Source organism: Solea solea, chromosome 18, assembly GCF_958295425.1.
Source record: "Solea solea chromosome 18, fSolSol10.1, whole genome shotgun sequence".
In the NCBI taxonomy this organism is placed as follows: Eukaryota; Metazoa; Chordata; class Actinopteri; order Pleuronectiformes; family Soleidae; genus Solea; species Solea solea.
The window spans coordinates 1340088-1367143 of NC_081151.1; positions in this window are offsets into that span (position 1 = coordinate 1340088).

Genomic DNA, 27056 nt, shown 5'->3' on the forward strand with positions numbered 1-27056 from the left:
CACAGAGGTTATTTTATACATATAACATTCAATAAAACTACGCTTCCCATAATGATGTGTGTTCAATGAAACACATGTTATTGACTCGCAAAGCACATCCAGTATTTAGTCTTTTTTACAACTTTTAATTGCCAGTGCCTTAAATTAGCAAAAAGGAAGAATCTGTGTCTCAGTTGTTGGCATCAGGAGGAGAAGAGGCAAAAGAACGAGAGGAAGACGGATGGACAAGCGTGATGGAGTGATGGAACAGATCAAGGGCAAATGCAGTTGAGTTGAGATGCAAGAGAAGAGGGAAAGAGAGTGAGGGCTGGTAGCTAATGGTGAGAAAACACTTAACTGGCAGCCAGCGAGAAAGTGGAAGAAAGAAAATGATGGAGACTGAAGAGAATAAAGGGAGGAAAGAAAATGCGTGGGAGAATGTATGAACATGAGTGTGCAGGGTGTCAGGGTAAGAACAGACCAACTGAAGAGTTAAAGTTGAGGTGATGGAAAGAGACAGATGCAGGAGGTGAATAAGAAAAAGACGATCAGCGAGAGAGGAGAAAACAGGATTATCGAGCAGTGGAGGAGAAATGGATGGATGGAGAATACATTTGGAGGGCGAGTGGATGACAAGATGATGAAGTAGCAAAGTGGATATAATGAAAGAAAACAGAATGAGGAAATAAGAGGGAGGATGTGGTGGATGAGACGTGCGGGGGGAGGGGGGGGGCAAAAATGCTGAGATGATTTCCAGCTGATGGATCCCAGCCATATGTCCAATACACACACACACACACAGTCTTGTACAGCATTCTTAGTGAGGACAATCATAGATAACTAACCCTGAACCTGTTACTAACATAAATCTAACGTTTAATCAAAACATAAAACAAATTTTAACCCTGAAAAAAGCATTTTAAAGTTGTGAGGACCAGACAAAATGTCCTCTCCTCCTATTGTTGGATGTTTTTTGGTCTTCACAAAGATACAAGTACACACACACACACACACACACACACACAGGGTAGGGGGTTGGTGAGAAATCAAGTGAAGCTGTTTCTTTCCTGAGGAGCTCATTTTATCTTCTACAGAACATCAATTCACACACACACACACACACACACTTACAAGAGGCCAAAGGGATGAAACGAGAGAAAGTGTGTGTGTGCTTTTGTGTGTGTGTGTCAATAGTGTGTCGGTGTGTATTTAATATCATTTTTCTAGAAAAAGAAGACATTCATCCTCCATCTGTGTCACTTGTGACAACCAACATAAAAAATAAACACAACATATAAAATAAACACGTTGTTTTTACATCAGTACGTAACGTTTTTTTGATCATTTTCGTGTTTGAATTCTATTTCAACACCAAATCTACTGTACATTGATTTTTACAATGTACAAGAGATGAAAACACGTGTTACACAGAGCCTGTGAAAGCTGTTGGTGGTGGGTATTTACATTTTCACATGCACACAGATAAAGGCAGAGTGAACTCTGTGAAGACGGTAAATCTACCAGTATCACTCTTCACAATGGGGCTCCAATCACCAGCCACATGACTGATGACTCCATACGTCCTGCAGGCCACAGATCGGTGTGTGGGTTTGTGAAATTCCATTTCATGGCCAAAGGGGGACGGCACAAATGCTAAATGCTCTGTCTTCATTGTGTCACAGTGGTGCCAAAGGACCAAAGCCTGTCACCCACACACTATATAGTATCTGGACACACACATGAGGGAAGCACCTAACCTGTCAAGAGCAACCATTTATTTCAATTACAGGTTCACCGTTTGGATTGGATTTCTTTCTCTCTCTCTGTTTCTTTCTGTTTCTCTCTCTCCCTCACACACACACACACACACATACATACAGTTTATCTGTTGTTGTAACTGATCACTAAAAAGTCACTAAATCTCACATAAATTGCACATGCTTGATGGATTTTGCCGTTTTAAACACGGATTTCCTGACATGAAATTAGATTTACCAGATTGTACAAAGGCCTTTTTCAGTATAACTGTATTGAATTGTGGAACCCTGTACCTCTGGCTGGATGGTTATAGTTAGTATTCATGGATTATATATATACATGGTTATAGGATCAGAGGCAATGTTCTTAGCCAGTGTCAACATGTTATTGTGGTAGGGTGATTCATAAATACAAAGACTTTTTAGGACAGTGAGGATAAAGTGATAAACAATAACGGAAAATATGAAAACTCCGTAGAGAAAAAGGTGAAAATGCAACCAGACTTTCAAAGTTCTGCTTTAAACAACTTTCCACACACACTACTGCTTATAATGCTTATAATAATAATGATCCAATACTGTTTGACATATTGAACAAATGTACATTGAAAATCCCCAGAAGTGATCGAGGTCACATCTCTCATCTGTCACTTTGAGATTATTTGACTGTAAAGAGTCAGTTGGTTGAACCAAAAACACAAAGCACATGGAGGGAAGAGAATGTCATTCACATGCAGCTACACTGGAAAACCACTTCAAGAAAAGAGAGATAAAATGGTTCTATAAAGAGGAGTGGAAGCTTCAACGCTCTCCGTACAAAGACGCTGTGAAATAACCACATTTTTGATGAATTCGAGGTCACACTGTGTCACTTCAAGGAGCTGAAGTTGGTCCGTGTGATTTTAGTGTGGGTGTTTTTTTAAGTTGCTGAACACTTATAGGTATGACTTAATCAATGTGTAATGAAGCCACACACAGAGAGTAGCTAGAGATGTGGAGATAGAGAGTCAGAACGTTGTCCATGAAACACACCTCGTTTTTCTTTCATTGAAATAACCTTAACAATCACGTTTACAGGGTTTTTCTTTGTTTTGTTTAGCACTCATGTCAGTTGCTGAAGCGATGGATCGAGATTCCATGCAGATATTTTCCCTGTAAAAATTGTAGCGTTGAGTGCTTTGAGTGCTCGTCAAGACTTTTACAAAAGTATCAAGATCACCGAGAAGAAGAGAGAAAACACCTCACATTCAGAGCGGGGGAAGCTGCCTGCTCCTCCAAGGTCATTCCAACAAGGTGGCTTTTCCTAAATAAAGACGAGAGACAATTATGCACATTTATTTTAATCCAATTTGTACAGTGTTACCAAAATGACCACGGCCCATCCAAAATAGAAATGCTGGCGTCACACCGAGCACAAACACTGCTGCAGCTACCTGTCAAAACCCATTCACAAACCGGGACCAAATTTAACTCAATATCTAGAGATTACAATGTACCTTCCTATTATATCACGGTCGAAATCACATTTCCACCTCGACTGTGCAAGTGTTTTTACCGTCACCTATAGATCCCAAACCAGCACCTGTCGAAACCTATACACAAACTGGACATAAACCTCAAAATGACTCCTCAGACAACCCAAAAATATAGCTTGTCATGAAACACACACACACACACACACACACACACACCTGTCAAAACCCCCACACTTCTACAAATCTGCACACGCAGCTGCACAAATTGTCCCCCGATTGCATCCATTCACAGCCAATGATGTGAGCTGTCAAGAAACAGGCCTGCATATGTGCATGGCTGCAGCGCACACACACACACACACACACACACACTAGCACAAACATGACAAACCAAAATTCATGGACCATTTTACAATGTCTGGCTCTCATTGATGGGGAGGGCCCATGTGGGCTACAACGGGATATAATCTGAGGAAATTAATTGTCCAGCCAAGACAATCTGGCCATCTGACTGTCTTTCTCAACACAAACAGAGAAATAAATCAAGGACGGAGAATAGATGGGGAAACAAGAGAGGGCCTGAAGCTTGGGGGGGAGAGAATGATGAGAACAGGTATATTGAGAAATAGGTACAGACTGCAAAGGCTAACGAAATTGAGTTTAAAAGGCTGTTAATGCCAGGGGCCATTGAAGGTGGAAGGATAACAAACGCGGGCAGTGTCTGCCTGTGGTAAACACAGCACATGGCTGCATTTACACATTTATTGCTCTGAGAATGAACAGAGCAGTAAAGAAACAATCTGTTGTTCTACAAAGGTGCTTCGTAAATGACGTTACTGTGCTGTGGGTCAGACTGAGGGAGAAGTGGCTGTGTGATATTTAATAACTATTCCAGCAAAACTGATAAATGTCATGATTGACATGTTAGCAGCAGTTTGATACACAGATCAACAACAACAACAACAACAACAACAGTCCTACATGCCAAACATTACAGGACCTGAAAAGCCTCAGTGCTCCTCTCAAAAATGTATCAACAAGAGGAGAAGTGGAACAAAGGTCTGCAGTGGATATCGTGCTAAATGTTATTACACTGGTGTTGCAGAATCCACAGTGTGTGCAAGCTCTGGACTACAAGTATAATAAACGACAAATAAATCAAATACATTTCATCCTCTAGTGATGGTGATGATTATTATGGTGTTGCCGTTCAGCATCTGTCAACTTTCAGTTGAAAGCAGGAGGTTTACTTATTTTGTACTTTTACTTTCTACTATAAACTGTATATATACATATATATATATATATATATATATATATATATATATATATATACTGTATATATATACATATATATACATATATACACACATATATGCATATATATATATATATATATACATATGTGTGTGTGTATATATATATAGTTTATAGTTTGACATAGACTTTTTTTATTAATATAAATCTGTAAACCTTGCATAGATGAAGAGGAAACACCATGTCACAGCATATTTGATAATATCTCCCCTTGACTGTATTCCATTAAGGTGTTCTCTGCCTCTGCATATATACACTTAACAGCTGTTCATTTCAATATCACTGACTGCACCCTTTTCTGTTAAATAACTTTAGTGTTTTGACTCGAGGATCTGTTTTACTGGACTTGAATCAGACTTCCAACTGTTCTAGTGGCAATGAAGAAACTGACTGCTGTGACAAGCTCCACACTTCACTCGGTGATGAAGTATGTTTGCCTGTGTCAGCTGTACTTAGCAGTGAGCTCCCCCGAGCTGCGCTTTCCCTTCGCCAAAATGGAGCTTTGAGTTCCCTGGAGGTTGAGTTAAAAATCCAATTTTACTCCCACAGCCACACAGGAGCGAGGTTCCAACCAAATGGCCATAGCACACTGTGCTGTGATACAGAGGGAATTATCCCAAACTTTCCATTTAAAACTAAATTCACTCTGTTATCTCGTTTCCTGATCGTGATGAGTTCAAAACTTATGAACCTAGTGGTGTCACATGACTGTCATCCTGCTATTTCTAGAAAAAGACAACGCTAATCTCAGTGGGACTGGGTTTTTCATTCTAGCAAATAAACTAATTTTAGGTCAATTCTGGTTTGGAATGAATTTCTCCTTCTGTAGCCACGGAGGTCCCAGGGTCTAATCTGTAAACCCAGTCAATCAGGCCTGCAGCAGTGCCAGAGCTGCAACTGCCTCCCATGAGACACAAAATGGAGTCACCACACTGTTTTCATGGATACAATACTATTCAGAGGTTCAAACGTCACGCTGTTTCAGACTCAAACTGACTATTGTTCCATGCATAAGGAAACATGCTTTAAAAGACATTTGACTTTAAACCCTGACACAGATGCAGAAAACACGGTTCAAAAGTGAGAACCTCTGTGTTCTGTGTACAGTGCATCCTGTGGTTGACTGGCTTCTTCATGTCAAAGACTTCTGCGCTTGGTTTAAAAACAAAAAAAAGGCTCACAGTTCAACACGATGACAATGCAAACAGACGGGGCTAAAGCAGGAAGCAGCTAGGTTCACCTGACAGCAACAAGATTGTTACAGGAAGAGAAGGCTGGGAACCTCAGGCTCAGACGCTGCAGACAACAGTGGAAGTTGATCGTTGGTGATGTGTACGCGGGGTTAAATGAGGTCATGAGTGCCATGTGTGCAGCGGAGGTTTAAAAAGGCTGACTGGTTGACAGATGTGGAAAGTTTCAGGGAGTTTGTAGACTGACACGCAATAGAACAGTTTAAACCACGGAACTACCTGTTCAACTTTAAATAACAGCATCATCATCATCATCATCATCATCATCTTTTTTACTGTGGATCAGCCAATTAGCATGAAGTGCGATTATGTTTTTTGGTGCACAAAAATGTAATCCTCCCCATTTGTGCGTGAGCGATAGCTGCAGGCTACGCTGCTAATGACCTGCAACAGTCGATAGTGACGTGGAAAATCACGAGTGCACACACACACTAATGATTTTACGGGGGGTTAATGATACACCATCACATTAGCTAAACAAGCTCATGCATACCTTCATCAGCTCATCGAGCTGGCACAGAGAAATAATCACCTGTCTGTGTGGATCACAGTGGATGTGCATGTGTGCACAGTGGGGGGGGGGTTTTCATTAGCTTAGTTATCATCATTACTATTGATCCTAACTGCTCCAAACTTTATTTGTTTTCAGTGAAACACTTTACTGTATTTGGACTGAAATTTAGATTAAATTGGTTAGAACTCTTGAGCCTTGTTTCCACAAAGTGGTACAGTACAGTTCAGTACAGTACAGTACAGTACAGTACAGTACAGTACATTTCGCCACATTGCTGGTTTGATTGGTGCACTCTGGCTTGAGTGTGTGGCTCAAATACACAAATGACATATCTATATCTATATAGGCATCATCGTTACCTTCTTAAATAGCATGGAATCATACCAGAGCGACACAGTGGAGCTTAGCAATGATCCCACAAAGAAAATAGTAGCAATGTAGGGCATCCAACATGTGGCTGTTTGTCACGAGGAGACGAGCTGTGTTTGAGAGAAGGCTGCAGGATGCACAGAGAAACGCCTACTGTTGTAGAGAAGTGATGACAAATACACAGACTGCAGTGTTTCCAGGAGAAACCTATGAGGACTTTGCTTCGTGCACCACAGGGTGCCAAAAACTGAGATGGTACAGATCGGTTATTTTGGTGCCTCTCTGAACGTTTGACCATTGAAATGCAAAACATTTTGTGAAGTACCAAACTGAAGTAAACAGCACTGCTTGGTGGAAATAGGGCTTTAGGTCTGTGCCATCAGAACATCGTCTACCTGAGAGTGTGTGACAGAAATACCAATGGAAATATTTAAGCGGCAGGTGGTGGGAAAAAAGTAGCAGAACACTTTAGCACATAATATTAATGTTTCTGGTAATTATTACACCTTTTAATCTCCAATTCAGTGCTTTTTCTCCTTCCTTGTCCTCTGATACTTCCACACCTGCAGTGGCAAAGAACTGAAATTCAACCCAATTAGACATTAGCTTCAGAGAAATGTCGCATTCTCTCATGGATTCTAATGACCAGGATCACTTGGTGAAGATAGATGGAGTAAGTCACTGCTGGTAGTTTGCTCCATGCCTGATTTTTCTAACTCGGAACAGCCCGCCACCCCCACTCCACCATCTCATGGTGATGAGTGATGGAGTGGAGCAGTGGCTGTACTACTCTCCTGCTCTGTCACTCATTAGTATCCCCAATCTAGCTTTGTGTCCTCGATGTCTCTCACGTTATGATCGATGGGCCAGGGCAGAGCAGCTGCTGGCTAATCAGTCTGCCTGTCACAAATACGTGGAATTGCTCTCAGCTGTGAGACACATGCACACCACTGTTCCTGTGAGTGACGGTGTGTGATGGGTAAGGAGACGGAGGAGAGTGTGTTAATGAGTCATGGGGTGTAGTCACATTGCAACATTTGGTAAATTCTGAATACAATGAACAAGGCCTGCCTTCATTGTCCTGTCTCTTGTTATGAACATGAGGGCTACTTTGTATTCTGCCTCTAACTGAATCGAAATAATTTAACATTGTATGCTTTGTCCTTCATCTGAAAACAGGCTCTGCCAAGCAATACTATCAGACCTGACTAAGGGAGCATCAAACGATGCTGAACGATTTGAAGTTTACATTCTAATTTATAATAATAATGTAATAACTTCTATAATCTCTACAAGGTTACAGTGATTTGCAAATGCATGAGAATAGAAATAGAACAAAAAGCAGAGAAAGCACTCAGAGAGTGCAAACCTCAACCAAAGTTTCAGTACACTTTTCTGTCTCACAAAGTGAACGAAGGATTTTCTTTCCAGAATCCATATCTGGACCATCATCAACTTGAGTTCTTTGGCCATAACCCACATCCCCAGAAAATGTCATCAAACTCTGTCCTTTACTTTTTGAGTTATGCTGCTCACAGGCAAACTTGGCAAAACACACAGCCTCTTTGGCAGAGTTAATCAATAAGACCTTCCTCTCCCCTGACATGAGGGACTTAGACAGGGCAATGAGTTCATTGGGCTCAGCATGATATGATTTGAATACTAACAACCTTCAAAACCAAATTTAAGTTTATTATAAATGGGTTGAAACCTTTGTCCTACACCGTTTAGATCTGCCATAGTTTTAAAAAGACCTGCAGGAAGCATGAAATCTCCTCATCTCTTTTTAGTATGTCTAGCAATGTAAGTTACCTTGTAGATTTGTAATTGTGTGTACTTTCATCCAAGGTTATACGTCATAGATCTGCCCAGAACATTGAGAAGTCTACCCACAATCTGTGGCGACACGTGTACGAGGCTTTGCTGACATAAATCTGTAGGACCTTCACAGACGGCATCATTTACCTGTCACCTAAATGTTCCAGGGATCCGTGAATAACGGAGACTGCCTATCGCAGATGTTTGGATGAATTCAATCCCCAAAACCTTCTCAAGGCAAATATCATATTTCATATTTGAATTTCCTGAACCAAGTCAACAGGAAAATTCCAGCAAAGAAATAATCTTCTCACTAGTTTTACAATTACAGTTCTCCACAGTATCAGCACTGCTTTGTGTTTTCTACACTGACCTATGACACGACTGATGGCCTCAAACACGCTCACGATCCTACATCAACATTTTCACGCTGTCAAGGTCAGAAGCTGCACTGTATCAGCAAGTCAGTGTTTTAAAGACTCAAAGACATTTTTCCTTCGTATTCTGCCGACAAAAGCAAAAAATACTGTGGAAAAATCCAGTTGCTTTGAGCTGATTAAAGAAGTGACCACCGCGGTCATGGCCGGGCTGTCTGCTCTTTAAATGGAGTGGTGATCTAACACTTTTGCTTTGCTTGAAAGAACAAAACTGCATGTACCGCAATGTACCGTCACATGTTGAAGTTTTTGTATCATAGTTTTCACACATACTGTAGCCCGACGTGAATTAAACTATTTAATGGTTTAATATCTTGCAACTGAACCACAGGCTGATCAGCTGTTCTTTTAGGAGAACAAAAAAAATGGACGTTCTCTCTTAGCTTAATTGTTGACGCCAACCAGGGGGTAAGAATTTGTTGAATAGCCACTAGGGGGCAACTCTGCTGGTGGCAAAATAAACCCAGTTTGAATGAAAATAAAAAAAAGAGATCTATTTGACACTTGATTTATAACATTAGTGAACATTTGTCTCCGTGGTTCATGGTCTCAGTCTCTAGTTTTGGGTCTTTGTCGCTGGCACAATATCCATTTTGTAAATATTAGATATTTACAAAGAAATATTAAAATTGGGTTGGTAACAGGAGGATGAAGATGAGCATTCAATGTTTTATTTACAATTAAAACAAATCCCATTCCCAATGACTTTAGAGCTTCTTCTCTGTTCTTCTCAGTTCTGCTCCATCATTCATGTGTTCCTCTTTAGTGATGAACACAGTGATGGAAGTAATACATCGCCCTACAGTGCACTGCATTTACACACTAACATTTACCTGGGGGTTTTATGATATGTTAGCTACTTGTACGACAGTCAGAGTGAAGGTTGAATGAAAGTCTGTGGAAGGACAGCAGGAGTGTGAGGTGTCCTTTCTGGAACCGTCTCTCCTGTAGATTTATAGAAGAGCTGTCCTGCACTCTCTCAATGTCGGCTTCAATTCACTGTGATTTATTGTCATGAATAAATCAGATGGCTGCCTGCGTTTTCTACAAGTGATATGAAGTCATTCAACAGGAATACTGGCCACAATAAATAGGTGGTCGAGGCAAATTATTTGCATAACATTTTGCTGCACAGTGATTGTGAAGTGTTTATGTGACCTTAGGTGCATTCATTCATTCATTCATTCATTCTAAAGACGGGTCAGTGGCAGGAATTCACTGAGCCATTTCTTATCATTTTCAGCATTATAGTGGAGGCAATGGAGCGTCACTGAGTGGTGATCATGGTGAAATATCTAGACTGTATAAACATGCCGAGTGGTTTTGGGAAGAAGAATAAATGCTATTGTAATATTTTTTATATTCATTTGAAGCATTGCCACTGTGTCACCATGTGATATCTGTGTATTATAGAAAGAAAGCAAATGTATCAGTGATTACAAGCACAATGCTTACAGCAAATGATTTAAGCAAATAATAAGTTAGACGTTCTGATTCTAAACAAAGATATAAAAGGTTAAAACATTGAGGGACTGCTGGACAGTGAAAAACAGAAAAGAAAGTTTCTCCTCAGAAATAAAACGGATTACTGAAATCAGTGTTTCATTAAAAGGTACATCTTTCAACTGTTTTGTATTATGGATTCGGTGTGTGTGTGTGTGTGTGAGTGTGTGTGTGCGTGTGTGTGTGTGTGTGTGTGTGTGTGTGCGCGTGTGTGTGTGTGAGTGAAAGTCTGTGTGTGTGTGTACGTGTGTGTGTCTGTGTGTGTGTGTACTCTCCTCTCCTCTTCCCTCTTGTTGTGAAGACTACGCCTGCACACAAATACTGTGCAGGGAAAAACTGACATTATTTTTCATACTTGTCAAAAAAGAATCATTTTTATTTGAATATTGTTTCTGAATGTGACCTGCATGTGTTGCACATTAGTATTGTGCTACAATCACTATATGCATTCCATATGCCCGAAGTGATGAAGAGTTTAATGAAGAGTATAGTGAAGAGTACAGGGCCAGGCTGTGTACACCAAATGATTCTAATTCTTTCCTGTAACATATAACATTTCAGATTTTAACGTCCTACTTGTAACATTATAATTCACATTGTTGTTATTATTACACAGTAAATTGTTCCATTTGAATGTTAGTGTAGTAATCCTGTAATGTTTCATAGACATAATTAGTTTGTTGTCAATTTCAGAGCTAATAAAATATAGTTTGGTGACAAATTAGCCAATGAGGGCAAAGTCTGAAATGTAGTGGAAGCTGAAAGACGACAGTTTTTTATTTTTTATTTTTGTTTGGGCTAATCTGAATGAATTATTAAATGATTACATTTCACTGATGTGCTTTGCTTATTTTGCTCTTCATATGAAAGTTGATCCAAGTAGAAACAGAAACCAGGGCACGTTTGTCTCCCTCAGAATCTGTTTGTTGTCATAACCTGATTCCTGCAGACACTGTGAGTTTGTGACTGTCGTGGAAAGTTTCATAAAACCCACATGGATCGGTACTTAATCATCATGAGGAAAAAACATAGTCATAACGTATCTTGACGATGATAACTCATAACAAGACACGGAGACAGTGATATTTTTGTCACAGTGGCAGCAGATCGCTGCCATTCAAGCACGGAATCCTGTCAGTTATGTAATATGTGGTATTTTAAATGTAAATGTGTCAAATATAAGGTGGTTTGAGATTATTTAAGATTTGACTCTGGTGTTTTTTTTAGTGTTGACAGCATCAGAGTTATTGCTTCAGAGCCTTGGAAATTCAACATATCAGAAAGTTGATGTTGAGAAAAGTGTTGCTTTGAGATTCACGTGTTCCATAGCCAAGCGGAAAGGGAACTTAGCTTATGACCAAAGGGATGCCAGTTTGAATCCCTGCCAGGTCAAGGGCTGGGGTACACCCTGAGCAAGTACCCTCATTGACTTGAAATAGCCATTCTGTTATTCCAACAAAAATCTACTTCACACTTGATTTATAACATTTTCCTGAAACATCAGTGTCAAGTCTCCTTCAATAGTGTAATTGTTGTAAATTGTGTTATATTATGTTATTGTGAGGAAAATAGACTGTAAAAAAATGGCACATATGAGCGGACATCAGTGTGATTGACAGCTACTGTATGATCATCCATTACATGCTGTGTTAAAATCTGATGCAAAACTTTAAAATGTTCTGGCCAAATTCCAACTTTTTCTTTTTTTCCAAGCAACTTTATTTATTGGTAGAATCACAGATGTATAGCTTTAAATTTAACCAACAGTTCAAAGTGAATGATTAACTTTACCTGCAGTTTGTACATAGTTGTATATGTGGCCCATGTCTGTGTGTGTGTTTGCTGATTCACTGGTGGCTTTTACTTTATTGAAAGTCAAGAGTGTTGTGTGTTGTGTGTGTGTGCTCACGTTCTCAATCCCCATAAAGGTCAATTCATTAAGGCGGCCGACAAAGACGGCGAAGACCAGGGAGAATTAGGAGAGATATCCAGAAAATGGCCGAAACAAGCACAGCAGGGGAGAAGAAAATAAGGAAATCGGTGAAAGAGAAAGACAGCGGGAGAGAGGCAGAGAGAGTCAAATTAAAGGGATTAGACAGCTCAGTCCTCCTTAATTCCCTTATCACTTCCTCCCACAGTGGATTGAGTTGCCACGGAAATTTTTACATGACCCCATATCCTGCTGCAGCCCAAACAGGCATGGCCCACATTATCCCAAATCCCCCATTTACCTCCATAATCCCTCCCACACAAACACTCGTCGCCTGTTACCTGAAAAGGTCCATGGAGAGGAGGAGCCAGCACTTTTCACTTGTGTTTGCTGGAGTTGTGAGCGGGTCAACACCTTCACACAACTGTAATAACTGTGTCGGGTTGCCATTGGTTACCAGGCCTATAATTAGTCAATAACAGTGCTTCAGCTGGTAAATGTCTCACCCTGTCAGCCATGACATCTGCTGTTGTCCTGATGATGTTTGGAGATTGTGTGATGTCTCAACAAAAGTGACAAAAAACAAATCTATATGAAAATACAATCTGCCACATAATTTACACATGTAATCTCTGTGGAACTCGCTGTAATAATACGTAGGTGCAGCTTAACCGTGACAGTTTTGAACGCATCGACCATATTTAGCACATGCTGTTACTTATCACTGGTAAAATGCCTGCATTACGACTTACGTCACTGGGTCCACGGCGATGGCAAACCACTGCACACAATAAAAAACAAAAATCTGGCTCCATATATCCAACATTTCAGGAGATATGCTGCATAAATGATTATTTTTTATGTATGCATGTTATTTAAAACATAGAAACTGGTGGAAAACATCTGATATTTAAACAAAAATCTCCCACAATCATTGGTTCCTGACTGAGTCTCTGGGAATGAAGGTGAATGAGATGCAATAAGGACACAGTTGAGTTAAGTTTCCTTGTCCATCGCTTCTGAGGGAACAGTGGGAGCAGCTGCTCCAGTTCTCCTCCCTGGAACAACTAGAGTGAGCCCAAACACAGCATATGAAACTCCGATCACTTCATCAGGCGATGGTGGATGAGTGGTGCAGTGAGTTGTCTTGGCACATACATGGAGATGCTCTGTATGAATGTGTGAGTGAATGGATGAATGTCAACACTGTAGTGTAAAGCAGCTTTCATCAAGACTAGAACATAAATCCATTTTTAAGTAAAGTCACCTTGTATCAGATGCACGAAGCTTGGCAGCTCGGGCAGTTTTCATGGTGCAGCTTCTTTTTGAACACTGCTGATGTGGAGAAGCACCAGCTCACCTCCCTGCTCTGCGTGCACCAGTAATCCTAGCAAGCAAATCCTGCTTTGGTGAACCCAGCTGTCATCACTGTCCCCCGACTGTGTTTTTTATGCTTGTTCCCGTGTTTGAGTGTGATGACAGAGGTCAGTGGGTGACGCGGTTCTTCTGTCTCCAAGCAGCCGTCGTCACAGCACAGAATTATAGTTTGGGGATTGTGAGAGTTATGCACTGACCCAGACCACTTATCCTCCCGGCTGCATTTAATACTGGATTTAAGAGCATTTACAATAGTCTTTAAATTCCCTGAAAAGAATAAAATAGAATACTAGGGCTCGCTCACTCGCTCTCGCAATCAGAACAATAACAAAATACCTAGTTTGAGCAGCGTGGGATCATAAGCTTCAGCTCATTTGTTTTCCTGAAGTCGCTCTCATACGTCACAAATACATCACCATTTGTATGTGAATGTCAGATCAAATATGAAAAGATACTGAAGCGTGAAGTGCTTTAATGGTGATGTGTATGCAGTTAAGAGCACCAATCACCCTCAGGAATCCTGAGGAGAAGCTGTGTTCCTTATGCAGTCCTGATGCTACCGTGCATTCTAAAACCTAGACCTGCAGATTACCTGCTATCACCTCAGCTGCTTCCTCCATCTAGAGAATGTGTAATTACCCAGGGAACAAGTAACACATACGTTTATTCAGAGGTTCTGCTTTACTGATGGAATATGAGTGCATATGTTACACGTTTCAAACTTAGTGAAACTAATGCAACAAAAGATATTTATTCATGGAGTCTTGCTCTCTGGCCAACCTGGTAAAAGACAATTACGGAGTGATTCAATGAGAGCGCGAACAACCATCTTTTCCTCTGAATCTCAGTCTCTTTATTACAAACTTCAAAATTAAATATTTCCTAAACAATAAACATTCCCTTGTGCAATTCTGTTTCAGTTTCAATATCCATTTGTTGGTTCAAATCATCACAAATCTTTACAGTTGTATCTGCATTTCCCACATCAACGGTTTAAGCAGCTTTCACATACACAGAAATAAACCATCTCTTTATGAACAATACCCAACAAATATATAATTTGTATCAACGAAAGGAATCTGCCCTTCCTATCCATTTACTGTAAATAAACCATCTTTGGTTTTAACTAAATATTTAAATTACCTTTGTACCAGTGACTTGAAACAAAATACACATAGGGAGAACTGTTCTATTTAAAATACATTTCCAAACACAAACCAAACATAAAACTATGACTGACTATGTCAAGTTTAACTCTCTAAATTAACAGTTAAATAAATCATACCAGGGAATAGGAACACCAGCTCAGCAAGTTACACATTCACAGTCACACACACACACTACAATGGCCGTTCGCGGCATTTTCGCTCACTCGCGATTATAAACATGGCTCTATAACCCGGTTTTTCACCACAGAAATCCAACAACAGACTTCTCACAGTTATCGCCAACAACTATAAAGTATAGGAGGACACAATTTTAATACTTTTTAATGGGTACCAACCTGGTAAAAGACAATTACGGAGTGATTCAATGAGAGCGCGAACAACCATCTTTTCCTCGGAATCTCAGTCTGAGGAGAGGAGGGAGGTGCGCCTCACCTTGAGTTCCGTGCCAAACCGATACCCACACTTTGGTTCCCCCTTCTTTTCTTTCCTCCTACAGCCTTATTCTTGCACATTAATTAGTGAAATATTAGTCATGTTAAGTTAGACATTTAGCTATTTATCGGCACAAATAAGATGATGTATAAAACAAAACACTTATGTACATACATTCAAACAAAATAACCAGTGACTTAGTGTACTTAGATTAAGGTGTACCACACACTCCCTGACAAATAAAAGTGGCTCCTGACACAAGATATAATAATTTCACTTTCAACATACATTTTTTTCAAAACACATTCAAACTCTTAATAAATGTATCCTTCTAGACCCATAAAGTGTGAAATGTTTCAGATCTCAGCAGGTGAATTTGCAATGTATGGTGCACGTGTGAATTGGGCAGGTATGAAATATATAATATGTGAGTGATCAAACAGGTAAGTATGAGGTATAAGATGTATGTATAGCGTATATGGTGTTTAAGGCCTCTTCAAGTGGGTATGGAATGTATGCAATTGTCTCTCTTGGCGTCTCATCAACAGTGGGCTGGATACACCATGGGAAGGTATGGGTACGGGGTGATGATTGGGGACTGAAAGGGTTGGAAGTATGGCGGACAGAGATACTGGTGAGTACACTGAACTGGCTGGATTCCAACTGCATTCACAGTGGGACGTGGCTGATAAACTGGTTGACCCAGGGATGGATAAGTGAACACACAACCTGGCCGTCTTTCTCTGGTGGACTGTCTCAGAGGGACCTGATGTTTGTGTTGCGTTGTGGGGACACTGTTCTCTTCGTGGAATGTGTGCAGTTCCTCCTCAACGATTGTAGGTTGATGCTGCTCCAGGTCTTGTTCATCTTCACTGAATGTTCCCTGTTCCTCATCTCTTACATTCTCTCTTTCCTGTTCGGGTTCCGTGTGAGTTGTTTCTGCCAGGTAGGTCTCATTCTGTTCAGATCGGTTTTGGACGTCAAAAGTAACATGTCTGTCAGGTAAATTACCCTCAGCTCTTGGTTTCTCCAAAGGCATTCGCAACCAGTAACGAGGCACGTCTTCCTCTTCCTCAGAGTCACTTACATCTGTGTTCTGTGTCTGATTTGTGGGTTTTGAGATGCCTGAAGCTCTCTTATCTCTCTTTTGTGACTCAGTTATATTGGTGGTGGGTTTATGGAGAGGCTCTACAGGTAGATCGTTCACTTGTAACAGGAGATTCCTGTGCAGAGTGCGAACTGGTCGACCTCCTGTCTCAGGGCTTACTTTGTAGACCGGGTTATCCCCAACCTGTTCTCTCACTACATAAATAAGCTGCTCCCAGTATGGTCTTAGCTTTCCAGGGCCCCCACGTTCATTGAGATTGCGTACGAGGACTCTATCCCCAGGCTGAAGAACCACACCTTTGCTTCTCTTATCGTAGAATGTCTTTCCTCTTGAGCTGGACTGCTGGCTGTTTGAATTTGCTATTCGATATGCCTCGGTCATTTTTCCTGCCCATTTCTCAGCATATCCTTTTGGTCCAATGGTTTCACCCCCATCATCTGTTAGAAGGCCGAAGAGAAGATCGACAGGTAGGCGAGGGTGCCGGCCATACAACAAATAGTACGGGGAGTAACCTGTGGCCTCGTGCTTCGTGCAATTATACGCATGGATAACATGGGGCAGGTAATCCTTCCAGTTCTCCTTCTCTTTCTCTCCCAGTGTTCGGAGCATCTGCAGTAGTGTACGATTGAGTCTTTCTGCAGGATTGCCCTGGGGGTGGTACGGAGAGGTTCTCGAGTGGGCAACACCAGCCAACTGTCTCAGAGTTTTGAAGAGTTCATTCTCGAACTCTCGACCTTGGTCATGGTGGAGTTTGGCCGGGTATCCAAATCTGGGGATGAAATCATTGAAAAGGCGGTCCGCAGCCGTCTTACCAGCCTTGTTCCTGGTGGCATAAGCTTGCGCGAATCTGGTGAAGTGATCAATCACGACCAAAATATACTCACATCCACCCCTGCAGGCCTCCAGGTGCAGAAAGTCGATACACACCAGCTCAAGGGGTGAGTTTGATGTAATACTCCCCATTGGTGCCCTGTCGTGTATAGCTGGCTTCTTCAGTTTAATGCAAGAGCACTTCCTGGTCACGTACTCCTCTATTTCATTTTTCATGAACGGCCAGTAGAATCGCTCCCGTGCTAGATTCAGAACTTTTTCAACACCAACATGACTCATGTTGTTGTGTAGCTGGGTGAGTACCGTTTGTTTGTAGGTGGCAGGCAAGACCAGTTGGTGTCGTCCGGCACTCTTCCTGTAGAGAAGGCCGTCATCAATGTATAATCTATTCCACTCTCTTAACAGCCTCCTTGTATGTGCATCAAATTTCCTTCTGTTGTCTTCTGTTAGAGGTGTGTTGTTTTCCTTTAATTCCATAACTTTCCCAATTGCGTGGTCTTTTCTTTGTTCTCTTACCAGCTCATCATGACTGATTGCTTGCAGAGGCTCAACGTGTGGTGGAGTATTGGATGTTAAGTTGAGGGCTGCCACCCAAGCCACATCTCCTTGTTGTGCCCTCCGGCTTCCTTCCCATACAGCACTTACTGCCTCCTCTGATAACTCTTCCGAGCACTCAGCCATGAAGGTGTTGATGTCCAGGGGCCAGCGTGATAAGGTGTCAGCATCAATGTTGGTTTTGCCTGGCCGGTATTTGATATCAAAATGGAAATCGGCCAGTTGCCCCACCCACCGGTGACCCACAGCGTTGAGCTTGGCAGTACTCAGGATGTACGTGAGAGGATTGTTGTCCGTGAAGACTGTGAAATGCGGGGCGTAGAACAGATAATCCCGGAACTTATCACAGACTGCCCACTTCAACGCCAGGAATTCAAGCTTTCCGCTGTGTAGGTGATAATTCATTTCCGCTGGTGTTAGTGTGCGTGACCCATACCCAATCACCCTCATCTTCCCGTCCTGTTTCTGACAAAGAACTGCACCCAGACCCTTTTGAGAGGCATCAGTGTGGAGTGTGAAGGGACTGGTAAAATCGGGGTATGCTAGTACCGGGGGTTTGGTCAGCCGGTCCACAAGCTGTTCGAGGATCTGTTGGTGTAGTCCAGTCCACTCTACCGTGGTTCGGGATGACTGCTGGTGCCCTTTTGTTTTTCCCAGTGGCGGCTTGGGCTGAAGCGTGTCAGGCTTTGATTGGAGCAGGTCGTACAAGGGCTTGGCTATGCGTGAGAAGTCCTGCACGTATGTACGATAGTAGCTCAGGAATCCTAGCAACTGCCTGACTTCCCCAACTGTCTGTGGTGTCTTATGTGTCAGTGCCCGCACTGCTTCAAGATCTCTGGGGTCCATTTTTACCCCTTCCGCTGAAACCAACCGACCAACATACCTGACCTCCTTGCGGAAGAGCTCGCATTTTTCCGGCTTTAGCTTTACCCCATGACGTTGCAAGGCTTGGAGCACTCTGCGCAACACCTGCACATGCTCATCAAAGGATCTGGAGAAGCACAACACATCGTCGAGGTAAGGGATACAACACTCATCTCTCAGCGTGTCGAGCATCCCTTCCATGCTCCTTTGAAACGCTGCTGGTGCATTCGACAATCCAAACGGTATTCGGACCCACTCATAGAGCCCCCATGGGGTTATGAATGCAGTTAGATGTCTTGATCCTTCGGCAATAAAGCCTTGATGATATGCTTTCCCTTGATCAAGAATCGAAAACCAGGCATATCCTCCCAATGAGTCAGTGAGGTCCTGGATTCTGGGAAGAGGGTGACGGTCTGGCACGGTTTTGTTGTTAAGGAGCCGGTAATCAACACACAGGCGTAAGGACCCATCTTTCTTCCTTACACAGATGACAGGAGCTGCATACGGCGACTGGGACTTCACAATCCACCCTTTGACCAACAACTCCTGGACATACTCCTTCACTTCCCTGTAGAGTGGTTTTGGGATGGATGCGTAGGCCCTCTGAACTGGGATGTCGTCCTTGGTCCTGATCTCCATCTGTAGGGAGGGAATGCATCCAATGTCGTCACTATTACGGGCAAACGCGCCACATTCCTCGTATAGCACTTCTTTCACCACCAGTTGTTGTTCAGGACTCAGGTGACTGATTTCAACAGGAGGAAGCCAGGCCTCGGGTGGAGAGGTACTGACAGAAGTGATGCCATCAACCTCGACTGCAGTCATCTTTCTTGGTGTGGAGCCAGCCTGATGTAACTCTGGCGCCTTCGTTTCCAGAACCTTGATGACATGTTGGATGGTGCCCAGAGAGGTCCTTTTTGGCAGGGTGACCTCGTGTTTTGAGTGGTTGGAGATGGGCACCTTAACATAAGGTCGTCGGTTGTTGTTGATCCCCAAGAGTCCTTCTCCTACACTCAACTGTCCTAAAGCAACACTTTCCTCAGCAGGCTCATATAGAACAAGGGGGTCAGAAGTGTCGAAGTTTGGGGGTACCCTACACCATACATGAACTGTCCTACCAGGGGGAATGATAGCATGATCCTTGCCCACTCTTATTGTGACTGGATCACAGTATGTCCTAGGTGGAATCTGGATGAGACTCACAATGGCCTCCACCTGTTCTTCCTCTATTCCAAATGCACTGCGGAGAAGGCTGATAACTGTTGCAATGGCATCACCAGAAGACTCCTTCCTTCTGATAATCTCCTCCAGTACATTGGCTCCAAGAAGGGGCTGGGGCAGTGCCAGCTGGCTGACCAGGAAAGGGGCCTGTATGGTGAGATTGGGGTCGTCATTCCCTGCAAGATTGACAGTGAGCTCAACCCACCCTCTGTACGGAATGGCATGGCCAGTGACTGCATAGACGCCAAATTCTCCCTCTAAAAGCTCGGAAAGAGGTCTCACGGTGTAATTGGGGATGTGAGCGTCGGTCCACTCTTGGTCAATTATGCTCACTTGCGAGCCGGAATCAAACAGAACTGTTGCTGGATAACCACCAATCAAACATTTCAACAGACTTTTCTTTCCAACTAGAGGTGCCTTGCAGGTGATAGCACTCTGACAGGTAAGTGTGTGTGGCTTATGTTGTTTGTTCTGCTTGGGGTGCTTTATTGTTTGATTGGGAGTGTAGCCTACTGTCTGGGACTGAAACTGTTCACCGGTCTCTGAGTGTCCCTCCACAAAGACCGAGCTCCGTTTCCCTGCACCTTGCCTCGTTTCAAACATCCTACTGCTCTGTGTCCTGCTTCTCCACATGCAAAGCAGTGGTTACACTCCTGTAGATTCTGCTCAGTGCATTTTGGACAGCGCGCTGTTCTACCTCTTGCCTGGACGGCGGGCTGTTTCAGTTGTGGTTGGAGAGATCTGCTGGGTGGTAGTTGAGAGGGAAGGTGTGACTGAATGTGGGCTGGTATAGTTAGAGGATGAGGCACTCGGGTGTTTGTTGTCTGCTGATCAATCAAAGTGGTCACCAGGTGTGTCAGGTTCTCCACCTGAGTACTGAGCTGTTGTATTGTCTGGAGATTTTTATTATCTGCCCCTGTATCCTGTTTACGATCATCCTTGTGACAATCTCCCGTCTCAACCTTGGCACTGTGCGCTTGTGTTACCTTTTGTCGGGAGGTTTGACCAAGCCTTCGCTGGTGCTCATTCTCGTCGCTTATTATCTTCATGACTTGGTGAACAATTTCTTCATCTGTGACTTGGCTATTGGAAATTAGAGGCCTCAATCTCTGCCGGAGATCAGCATGTTTTGTCCCCAACCCCTGATAAATAGTATGGAGGAACACTTCTTGGATGGTGTTTGGATCATATGAAATGTCTGTACTGGTCTGTCGGGACTGGAAAAGAATCTTCTGTTTGAGCCCAATCATTCGGTACAGAAACTGCTGGGGTGTTTCCTGGTCTGACTGCCGGGCGCACATCAACTCCTGGAACATCTCAGTCGTTGCTTTCTCACCAAGATGGGACCTGAGGAAGCCTTTGAGTTCAGACACTGTAATCAAATCTTTGTTTATAAGCATATCCTTAAAAGCCCCTGGCTTGATGATCCTCAACACCCCTCTGACAACCTCTGCCTCTGCGAAACCCTCTTTCATTCCCTCGTCGATTTGTTTACTGATATTGTTGTAATTTAAATCAGAATTCTGATCTCCAACCTGACCACCATGTACTTTGAAGTCCCTGCGCTGCAGGTAGGGAAGATCCTTCAGAGCTACTTGTCTCTCTGGGATCGTTTGTGGCACATAGTATGACTCTGACTCATCTTGGCGGCGGTAAGTTGTGACTGGTGGGGTCACAGTGGATTCACACCGTCGAAGTTTCTGGCCCAGGTCTTCATATACTTGTCTCAAATCTTCTACTGACTGTATCGTTGTGTTGGTATGAGTGTTAGTGTGGTGTTGTGGTCGCATAACTGTGCTGTTGGTGTGAGAATGAGGTTGTGTGCCAGTGTTTGAGACTGTAGTGGATGGACTGCGACTGGGTGTGACATGTGTGTTACCATCATTACCATTAACAGGAACATCAGCATTTACTACTTTACATATTAAATCATTTAGAGCCAGCAACTGACTCATACCTTCATCCTCAAGCCCTAGTAATGTGTCGGACTGCATGTAAGAGACCACATACTCCATGCAACCTTCTTCATCATTCGGGTCTAGCCCTTCTTCATGCTGGTCATCAGTTGCAATGTCTTTTGCAATCTGATAGATGTCGTTGCTCGAGAGTCTGAATAGCTGTTTCTTGATGTTCCATGCTAATTGTTTGCGTACTGCTGACATGGTGTGTGATTCTGACGTCACCTTGTAGTGTTTCAGTTCAGTAAATCAACAGTGTAGTAAATACGTGCGTAGAGTGTGTGCGTGTTGACCTCTCGATCACAGATCAGATCTTCAGATGCTGGTGTGCGATGTTCTCAGGGTCAGCGGTGTAGCCCTCGGATGATAAGCGTGCGCTGGCCTCAGGATCTGCAATGCGGCTCACCAGTGACTAAAGTGCGTTGGCCTCAGGATCAGCGATGCGGCTCCTAAGCGAGGTGAAGATCCCTTTTCTCCTTGGTCTCCCTCCTTGGACACCCACGGGTTGACTCCTGGCCTTTCGTAGCGTCTAGTCACCTGGATCGTGCGGTTCTGGTATCTCTGGATCTGCTCCTCCGATGATTGTGATGAGGAGAGATCCCGGACGAGCCCCCACAATTTGTTACACGTTTCAAACTTAGTGAAACTAATGCAACAAAAGATATTTATTCATGGAGTCTTGCTCTCTGGCCAACCTGGTAAAAGACAATTACGGAGTGATTCAATGAGAGCGCGAACAACCATCTTTTCCTCTGAATCTCAGTCTCTTTATTACAAACTTCAAAATTAAATATTTCCTAAACAATAAACATTCCCTTGTGCAATTCTGTTTCAGTTTCAATATCCATTTGTTGGTTCAAATCATCACAAATCTTTACAGTTGTATCTGCATTTCCCACATCAACGGTTTAAGCAGCTTTCACATACACAGAAATAAACCATCTCTTTATGAACAATACCCAACAAATATATAATTTGTATCAACGAAAGGAATCTGCCCTTCCTATCCATTTACTGTAAATAAACCATCTTTGGTTTTAACTAAATATTTAAATTACCTTTGTACCAGTGACTTGAAACAAAATACACATAGGGAGAACTGTTCTATTTAAAATACATTTCCAAACACAAACCAAACATAAAACTATGACTGACTATGTCAAGTTTAACTCTCTAAATTAACAGTTAAATAAATCATACCAGGGAATAGGAACACCAGCTCAGCAAGTTACACATTCACAGTCACACACACACACTACAATGGCCGTTCGCGGCATTTTCGCTCACTCGCGATTATAAACATGGCTCTATAACCCGGTTTTTCACCACAGAAATCCAACAACAGACTTCTCACAGTTATCGCCAACAACTATAAAGTATAGGAGGACACAATTTTAATACTTTTTAATGGGTACCAACCTGGTAAAAGACAATTACGGAGTGATTCAATGAGAGCGCGAACAACCATCTTTTCCTCGGAATCTCAGTCTGAGGAGAGGAGGGAGGTGCGCCTCACCTTGAGTTCCGTGCCAAACCGATACCCACACTTTGGTTCCCCCTTCTTTTCTTTCCTCCTACAGCCTTATTCTTGCACATTAATTAGTGAAATATTAGTCATGTTAAGTTAGACATTTAGCTATTTATCGGCACAAATAAGATGATGTATAAAACAAAACACTTATGTACATACATTCAAACAAAATAACCAGTGACTTAGTGTACTTAGATTAAGGTGTACCACACATACGTCGAGTAATATGTGTTCCCTAGCAGAATCGCCCAAGGCAAAATTCACTTTCTCTTCACACTTTAGTTTATGAAGAACTCAGAGACACTGAATTCCCCTCAGAGGAGAAACTTTATCTTTCACAAAGAACATAATCAAATTCTGATGGCCTCCAAACTCTGGAACACGTTTGCATTCCATGTGCAACTTCCTATTTCGTCTTTACTTAAACCTTTAAGTTAGATTTGACATCTACTGCAGTAACGACGCCCCCTGCAGTTTGAAACGTGTTTGTCTGTAAGTGAACTTGACAAGACTCACAACAGTGTACAGTGTGTACTACAAAGTCAAATTAGCACTGACATGAACCTAAAGTTCTGTTTCTCTGACTTCTGCTTCATAATGATCGTGTGGTGTTGACACATTTATCTTTATAGTGATTCTTGTTGTGCAGTGAATGTATTAAATCAGAGCAGAGGTCTTTTTTACTGTGTTGTTTGTATTATTACTAACACTAAAGAGTATTTGTGGCATAAACAACTGGAGGATTTGGCCTTTGATCCGTTCTTCTGTTTGATTAAAACATTTCCTGTTTGTATTTGACTGGGACACCAAATACAGAAAACAGGAGGCATGAAAAATGCATCAAATCCTCAAGCTGCTGCATGAGATGTAATCTGTGAAGATGATGTTTATTAAAATACACAAGACAAGCGTTATGACATTGGCCCTGTTGTGGCAATAATTTAAAGGGACAGATGAAGCCCAGATGCAGACACACTGAAGGTAAACAGACGAGAGGATAAAGTCAAACTAAGTCAGAGGAAACTTTTGTGAGGAGGAGACATTGTCAAACTCAAGCACTGAGTTTGCACTGATATATATATATATATATATATATATATATATATATATATAACTATATATAACTATATAAACACACCTTAACAAAAAGTACTCAAAATGTTTAAAGGAGTGTGAAATGTGTGAGTGGAGGAGGAGGAAGCAGGGAGCATATGTCTGTTGGGCATCCAGTTGTTTGTCTTCATGTTTATTGTGTAACCATAGACGACACATTAAGGATGTGTTAATTGTGGCGTCGGAGGATCAGAGCGATGTCAGTCAAGCGTAAGCGTGGACTATATTCACCCGGATATTCCTCTGGTTTGATCAGGAAAGAAGTAAAAGTGGAGGAAGAGGAGCAAGGCCTTTAAAAGTGTTTCTTCATTCTTAGATCAAGATAAAAAACAGACTCATTAAAACATTTGGAATTTAAGACGGAAAAAAACTTGACAGAGACACAACAATCATAAACAGAAGGAAGTGATTAAATAAACACAAATGGATGCAAAATGGTGGATGTCATGCACCAACATCAGTTTGTTGTCTGACACACACACACACACACACACACACACACACACACACACACACTCCTCACATTTACACGACAGCAGAAGACACATTACGTTTACGTTTGTTGAATATCAACTCGCCTCTGTGCCTGTTTTTGTTTTTTTATTAGAGCACTGGACATAATATGAAATGTGGTCAAAGTCTATTTCCAAGAGCAGCAGATACAGGATGCTTCACAGCACATGGGAGGCGGGAAATTGGTTCATGACAGGTTGCCTCAGTCTGCCCCGGCAATCCTTTCAGTGAGTAATCGCAATATCAGGAGGCGCTCAGAAGATAGGAAGAGTCTATAATGCAAACCTTTCAAAGTAGATACAGTGTTTAAGCCCAAATATGATAAGAGACTTAACAGGGTCACACAGAGGGCAGAGTCTGCTCAAGGACAAAGAGTTGAACACATTCAAATGACAGACATTTCTAATCAAACAGGAGCATTTCAGTTTACATTCATCACACATAGAATTTTGAGTCAACATTCTGCAGCGACTCACCCACTAACTTCTGACTATTTGTAAAGGCTCCTGTCACACAGACCACAGGCAGGTCAGTCAGTGACAGACAGTCGTGCAGGTCATCATAATAATAATAATAATAATAATGGTATTGTGAAAGTTAGCGGCAGCATTGTGAACAGAGCAGCAGGTGGTTTATTGAAAGAGTGCAGGCACCGGTGGAGTTGAGCAGGTCAGGTCGGGGCAGGTGTTGTTGCCATGCAAACTCAGTGACTCAACAATGTGGCAAAGACTGAGGGCAACATCTGACATTTAAAAACTGCAAACGCTGAGGAGGAGACAGATGAATCTCTGCAGTGGAGCAGAGAAATGTCAAAAACAACTATTCAAATCGCACTTTTACAGCCTTGATGTCCACTCAAACATTCATACAGCTCACCTGTCTTTCATACATTATAAACCCTAAAGACACCAGTGTTCTCCTCCTGCATTCAGACACTTGTTGCTCACTCCCACTGAGTACACAGTGAAGACGGCTCAATATTCACACAGGTGTCTTTTGTGAAGATCCTGAGAACACCTGCATAACCGAGAGATTTCACATGGCAGGGAAAGACAGAGCGCTGCGTGAGCGGAATCCTGATTTTATTATGTTGTTAGAAAGAAAGCAGACACAGAAGAGAGAGTGGGAAGTGGAAGAAGCGAGCGGTGTGATGAGAATATTAATTGCACGACACTGTGGGTACCTTCAAGTCCATTACTGCTGGAGAGCTGTCATGCAACTATTAATGAGAGTGTGATAGAGAGGCTGCAAAAATGGAGGAAAACTGCAGCTTGAGTGAGCTGGAGGAGAGAAGACGTTGTGTGTCTGTAATATGATGTAGAGACGAGAAGCAACGGCGAATTAAGAGTGCAATTAAAGGCGGATTAGCAGAGAACCAGAGCACCAACACAGAATATGAACAGGTGAGGTGACACTACAGAGGAGGAGAAGATGCTGAGTCATAGTTGAATAAGATAAGCTGTCCAGATGGAGCAGGGTAATGTATGGCAACTCAATGCCAATCGCAGTGAACGTACCGGCTGTTTAATGCTAATATGTTTGTGGTAGAACCAAATGTTTGCTAATTACAAGGTGCAGGAAACAGGCTGATACACTGGAACACAATCCGCTTCAATACTGAAGCTCATACTCATTATAGAGCCAAATCCATACTAGTGTGTGTCAGGTTAACGTAACAACGTGTGTAGTTTTTATGGTAACTTGACTCATGTTAGTTATTGATGCACTAATAACTAATAACCTGCTGACTGTAATACTTCAGTCCCCCCCCCCCCCCCCCTCATTTTGAGAAGTTACACAACTCGACCAGTGAATCGGTCTCATAAAAAACTTCCAGCCTTCAGCAGGTCCCTCTCCAGACTTACCGTTGATCTTTTACATTACTTTAGTGTTGTATACATGCAGCACTTCTTATAGCAAACACTTCAGTGTTCCATTTGTTTATGCATTTTGCAAATAGTAGAAGAAAACATCGCCTTCATTCCCTGTGGAATCTCCCATTCACCCACTCAAAAGTTTGTGAGCCAACAGATCC